General features: G+C 50.2%; 1 long non-coding RNA gene across 1 annotated transcript in view; it reads right to left on the bottom strand.

The window, feature by feature from the left end:
• Nucleotides 1-5,006: 5,006 nt before the first annotated feature.
• LOC107198550 overlaps nt 5,007-6,000 on the bottom strand; it is a 108,875-nt gene continuing 107,881 nt past the window's right edge. The window contains exon 7 of the long non-coding RNA XR_001519057.3: nt 5,007-5,598. This is a non-coding gene — a long non-coding RNA (uncharacterized LOC107198550). The remainder of the gene's footprint in view (nt 5,599-6,000) is intronic.

Genomic DNA, 6,000 nt, shown 5'->3' with positions numbered 1-6,000 from the left:
GCACAGCCCCACACAGAGCCCCGCACAACCCTGCACAGCCTCGCACAGAGCCCCGCACAGCCCTGCACAGCCCAGCACAGCTCCTGTACAGCCCCGCACAGCCCCGCACAGCCCCGCACAGCTCTGTACAGCCCAGCACAACCCTGCACAGCCCTGCACAGCCCCACACAGCCCCGCACAGCCCCGCACAGAGCCCAGCACAGCCCCGCACAGCCCCGCACAGCCCCGCACAGCTCCGCACGGCCCTGCACGGTCCCGCACAGCCTGGCGGCTCTTTCTAACCGAAGGTCCTCTTGTGCTTTGCCCGGTCCCGGACTCAGTGGCTCAGTGCCGGGCTCCCCTCCCGAGCGGATCTGCAGCCCCGACAGCGAGCCCTGGCCCCTCCGGGCCGGGCCGGTGCTGCGACCCCCGGCAGTGCCTGGGGCCAGCCGGGGACCTGCGAAGTGGTGCCAAACCCGGGTACCCTGCACCGCATCGGGGAGACGGATCCGGCTCGGGGCTGACTCCACCGGGAGCAGGGAGGCAGTGGGAGCCCCGGGCAGGCACGGGCCACCAGCAGCCAGGCAGTTTCCCATCGCAGAGAGAGAGAAGAGACACCGCGCCCTACTGGGCTCTGGCCAGGCCCCAGGCATGGCATAGCAAAGCATGGCACGGCATGGCCTGGCCCTGGTACAGCATGGCATGGCCTCTGCATGGAGTGGCACAGAATAGCACAGCACAGCCCACGGCCTTTGCCTACCATGGCACAGTAAGACAGGGCACGCCAGGAGCCCAGCCTGGGAGTGCCAGCCACGGGCACACAGCTGCAGGTGCCTCTAACTCAGCCCACAGGCAGCTCCAGGGGGACAGTGCCAGACATCACCAGGGTGACAGTGCTGGACAGAACCAGGGTGACAGTGCTGGACAGAACCAGAGGGACGGTGCTGGACAGAACCAGCTGGTGCTCACCAGAGCCATGCAGGCAGGTGGGCATTGAGATGAGAGAATTCTGGAGGTATGTGGGAAGGCTGCTGTCATTCCCTGTGAAATTCTACTTCTAATACTGCACAAGTATTAGCTGAGATGTGGAGCCAAGTGGGTGATGCTGGCAGAGGAACACAATGCAGCCCTGCCACGCTGGGGCACAGCTCCCTGGGCCTGTCAGTGAACGTGGCCGCGCCAGCTCTGCCAGGATGCCTGGGTCCAGGGACTGACTGTGATTGGAGAGCTCTGCTCCCAGGCACCTGCAAAGGTATGGGGGGACAGAGCTAAGCAGGGTGAAAAGTGAAAGAGGAGTGACCACCTCCCTGGCACCACTGGGCAGAAGAGTCCTCTGTCCAGTGTGTCACTAGGAGTGACTGGGGACAGAGATGTGGCAGCTGTCTCTATCACTCATGCCTGAAACCCAGAGGTGGTCCCAGGCATGGCTACCATGGAGGTGACGTGAAGGGGATGTGCTGTAGCCTGCCATGGCCACTGGGTTTGGCAATGGTGTGCACAGGCATTCCTTGGCACCAGGAATGTCCTCAGGATCAAAACAGGGAAGGCCCTGGAGGGAGAGTGCCCTTGCAGCACCATATCCTCTCAGCACCCTTGCAGCACCTCCCATATGCATGATAGTGGCCCATGCCACCATTCAGCTTTTAAAATGTTCTTACTGGAGCATGAAGAGCACTGCTAGTAACCCCCTGCACCAGGAAGGAGCAGCAGATGCTGAGATGTTCCTACTGTAGCTCCAGAGTCCCTGCTGCAGCTTCTGTCTTTGGCAGTGGGTCTCAGGCTGGCCATGGCCAGTCCTGTTCTCCACAGCCTTTTCTGGATGGGTATTGCTGTGTAAACCCAACATGGTTTGGAGTGCTTACACAACTTACAGAATTCAGCATGACAGAGAACACACAATGCTTTTCAGCTGTAGTCCTGGCAGCAGCATTCCTGTGGAGCTGGTGGGTGATGTTCAGGCTGAAGAGGGACGTGTGTGATCTGTGTCCTGGTTTGGGCAGGGGAAGTAGGCAGGACAGCCAGAAGCAGATTACCTGCTGCCTGAGCTCTGCCTGTAGCCAGCTGTGCCCAGCTGTGGAGGGCACTGGCAGGCAAGGGCTGAGGTTTGTGCACCAAAGGAAGATGTGGTTCTGACACACTTAGCTTTCTGCAGGGCTAAATGACACCCTGTGGGTCCTCCTGGCCAGTGATGAGCCCCCCTGGGTGGGGACCACCGTAGCCAACAGGCCCAGAACAGAGCAGAGGCCTGGCTGCACCATGCCAGTGATGGAGCAGGACCCTGGGTGCCAGCCCGTGGCTGTGCTCTCATGGGGCAGCACTGGGCTCAGGCACTCAGCTCCTGGTGCTCAGCAGAGCTGACAAAAAACCCTTTTGTTTTTGTCAGCCCACAAGGGTTAAATCAGCTGCTTTCTTCCTGAGAGAAAAGCTCTGGTGTTGCAGAGCCAAAGGTCATTCCCCTCTGCCCCTTCCTTTGGGTGTGGAGGGCTGTGCCCCTCCTGCCTCCCTTCACCCCATGAAGGTGGAGGTGAGGGCAGGGTGGTGGAGCTCTGTCCTCAGCAGCCGTTCCCCCATCAGAACAAGGGATACTTCCTATACCCCGACATGGAGGAGATCAGGACACCTGCCCCATGGACCCTGCCCAAGGGTCCACACACACAGGCTCCAGTAAAACCCTGTCCTCCATGTCCCAGTGGGTGCAAGCAGTTAAACCTCACTCAGAGAGCCAATGCTAATTGTTCTGAAGGTTCTGAAGCTTCTAACAAATGAACATGCCTTGGTGGTTTCAATTCCTGTTCCAAAACACATCTTTGTGGGGTTGGTAACCTTAACTGTGATATTTAAAAAGCCAAAACTTTATTTCAGTTCAGAATCTATGCATTTTTCCACAAATGACTGAGAGTAGATGAGAGGGAGAGGGTATGAGGGAGGTACTGGGGAAGGAGCTGCCCCTGAGAGGGCAGAGAGCACAGAGAATGACAGGCAGATGGGGCTCCATTTCTTTCTGCCACCTTTAATAAAATCAGGCTGTAGTGAAGCTGACAGGGAACATCCTAGTATTGTGAACAAGCCCTGAAAGAGGCAGAGACATCTGGTTTCGGGGAGCAGCAGCGCCAGCTCAGGTGAAGGGGAAGGCAGGAGGTACCGCAGGCTGGGGGTAAGCCTGGGGAAGCAGCCGCTTCCTTCCCTCTCCCATTCTTATTTTAAATACTAACATGCAGCTGCTGCCAGGTTTTTATACTAAATATGACTTTTGCTGGGCAAATTACATTAGGATGGATGCCACAGGTATCCATTAAGGTTTATTTATTGTGATACCGTCTGTATCTCGTGCTTATAAATAACTTATGTTATAGCTTTTGTTTGTAGAAATGTAACTTACATATTTTATTATGCTTTCTGTAAACCTCAAAAAGAATTTTGTCAAAGCAGTGCCTCTTAACAGCAGTCTACACCCCGGTACATAAAACCTACAGCAGCATTATTTTTTAATATGGTGAGGAAGCGCGTTATCCCGCCACAGTTTGAGAGGTTTGCTGTCATCACAAACTCGTTGTGCAATAAAACATTAACGAAGTGGAGGAATTGCTCTGTAAGGTGTGCATATGCTGGGGCTGAGCTCTTCACAGCCTCCTTTGCATTCAAACTGTGCTCAGCCCCGTGCTGTCTGTGCCTGTCCCAGCAAGCAGAGCCCAGCCCTGGGGATTTGTCCGGGCTCACACAGGGATGGACGCTCACCTGAACCCCAGTACGCCGTGCTTTGCTCTCCCAGGACTTGAAACACACCTGGGGGAGAACCAGCCCTATTTTACAGTCCCCAACTCTTTGCATCACCAGACAGGCTCACGTTGGTTCCTTGTGAGGAAATTGCTTGGGTTCTGAGTGGCATCTCCCTTTGACATTTCCCATTCCATTGTTTTCACCTTTTTTAAAGAGGAAAAAAATTCCAAAGACCTTAAGGTAATTATGTCTTTCAAAAAATACATAAAGCATTACATGTGCTCCTGGATTTCTGTAGCCTCCAGGGATTACTGTAAATTCCATGGATTACTGTAACTTCCACAGATTACTGTAACTTTCATGGATTTCCATAAACTCCATGGATTACTGTAATTTCCACAGATTTCTCTGCCATGGATTTTTGTAGCCTCCATGGATGACTGTAACTTCCACAGATTACTGTAACCTCCATGGATTTCTGTAGCTTCCATGGCTTGCTGCAATTTCCATGGATTTTAATCTCCATGGATTTCTGCAGCGTCCAAGGATCACTTTACCCCCATGGGTTACTCCTCAGGCACTCAGCATTCCTGCAGCTGATTTCCTTTAGCTGAAATCCTTTCTTGAGCTGAGCTCAAATGTGAAAAGTAAACTGACAAAGCACCTTCCTTCCAGCTGTACTGCCTGCCCTTTGAAAATGTGCAGAAAAGTAACAATTGCAAAGAAGACTGGAAAAGCCCTGTAAGAAATACAGGTATGATTTTTCTCTCCCTGTTGGCCACAATTAACAATTCTCATTCTTATCTAAGCAGTGGTGAAATGTTATTGAATTCACAAATGTCAGCAAACATGACAAACGTGAAATATTTTTCCTTGGGTAAATAATGGAAAACCACAACTCAATCCCAAAGCAAGTTTGTAATTGCACATAATAGCTTTTCCACATAATAAATGGAAGTATTGCTTAAGCAGTTCTGATATTTGTTAGGTCTTCCTTCAATTAATTTTGCATCTCCCCAGACAGTAGAGCCCCTCACACCCAGCACAGGACACCCACTGCTCCCCAGTGCAATTCCCTTTTTTCTGCAGTTTTGGATAAACTTTGTTCTTTGAAAAAAGGCTTTAATACTTTCATTTTCTTCTGTGGTTCTTTTTTTTTTTTGCCAGTTTCTAAAGACTTGGAAAATGGGTATTTGTGAAATAACATCATCAGCACTTCACTAAGTCTTGCTCCATCATCTTTTAGTTCACTCTGTGCTACATTCTATTTTCCTGCTATACTTATAGCCTAAAATGCTCATTTTCAGTCTTCTTTGTGGTCCTCATTGTCATTAACCACCCATGCTGCAAAGAAATATGGAACATTTTGTAGCAAAATAATAATTTTATTAGTTAAAAAAGTACTGGCTTTCATCTCATTTTCAAACAAATATGTCCTCAAGAGTGATCCTGCAGGTTTGAATGATGACATATTATTACTATTGTGTACAGAACTGAGAATCATTAACTGACACCAATTCAGAAGGAATGCATATCCTTTTGTTCTTTGGTTATACACTGTTTTTACCCTGTTTTATAAAGCTAAAACAGGATTATAAATTTTGATAAGAAAAGCTGAAAGCATTCTTCAAACTAAGGCTGATTTTCCATTGTTTTCACAATTATAAATCCTTACATTTAGGCTAGAGATATAAAAATAAAGAAAATATCTTTTAAAATAGCTTTCACAAGGTTAAACTTTTTCTCTAACAATATAACAAGGTCCCAGCACTTTCTGAGATGGTTTATCCATCAGTGCTTTGTTCCCAAAGTCCTTGCCCAATCATATCCACGCCCTTGGGATTGGAGGTCCCCTTGCAGTGCAGAGCTTTGGCCACATCTCTCCAGCATGTTCTGAGTGACCTGGAAAAGCAAATACCAAACATGTGATTAAAGGAGACCTGACAGTGGGACATGCATTGCAAGAGATGGTAAAAATAATAAATATAATGTGTATTAAATTGAGGGAAAACAAGAGGAAGATTCATCAACAGGACCACCAGGTGCCCTCAAAAGCCAGTTCTATAGCATGGAAGTCTGGCCCTAGCAGGGTGTGAAACATTTGAGAGTCAGCAGTGAAATGACTGCCACCAGAAGCTTTCCCAGCTCACGTGACTCAGAAATGTCCTTCTTCCCCAGCCTCCAGCAAAGGGATGTGCCACAGAGGCCAGCCCCAGCTTCCCCCCTCACGACAGGGGTCAGAGTCCAGCCCAGCGTGGTGGGAGGCACAACCAGACCCATCTGGCACAGCACAAACACACAAAC

The sequence above is a fragment of the Parus major genome, unplaced genomic scaffold (assembly GCF_001522545.3).
Source record: "Parus major isolate Abel unplaced genomic scaffold, Parus_major1.1 Scaffold189, whole genome shotgun sequence".
In the NCBI taxonomy this organism is placed as follows: domain Eukaryota; kingdom Metazoa; phylum Chordata; class Aves; order Passeriformes; family Paridae; genus Parus; species Parus major.
Note: the sequence above shows the minus strand (reverse complement) of the source record. Positions and strands in the feature narration are given on the sequence as shown.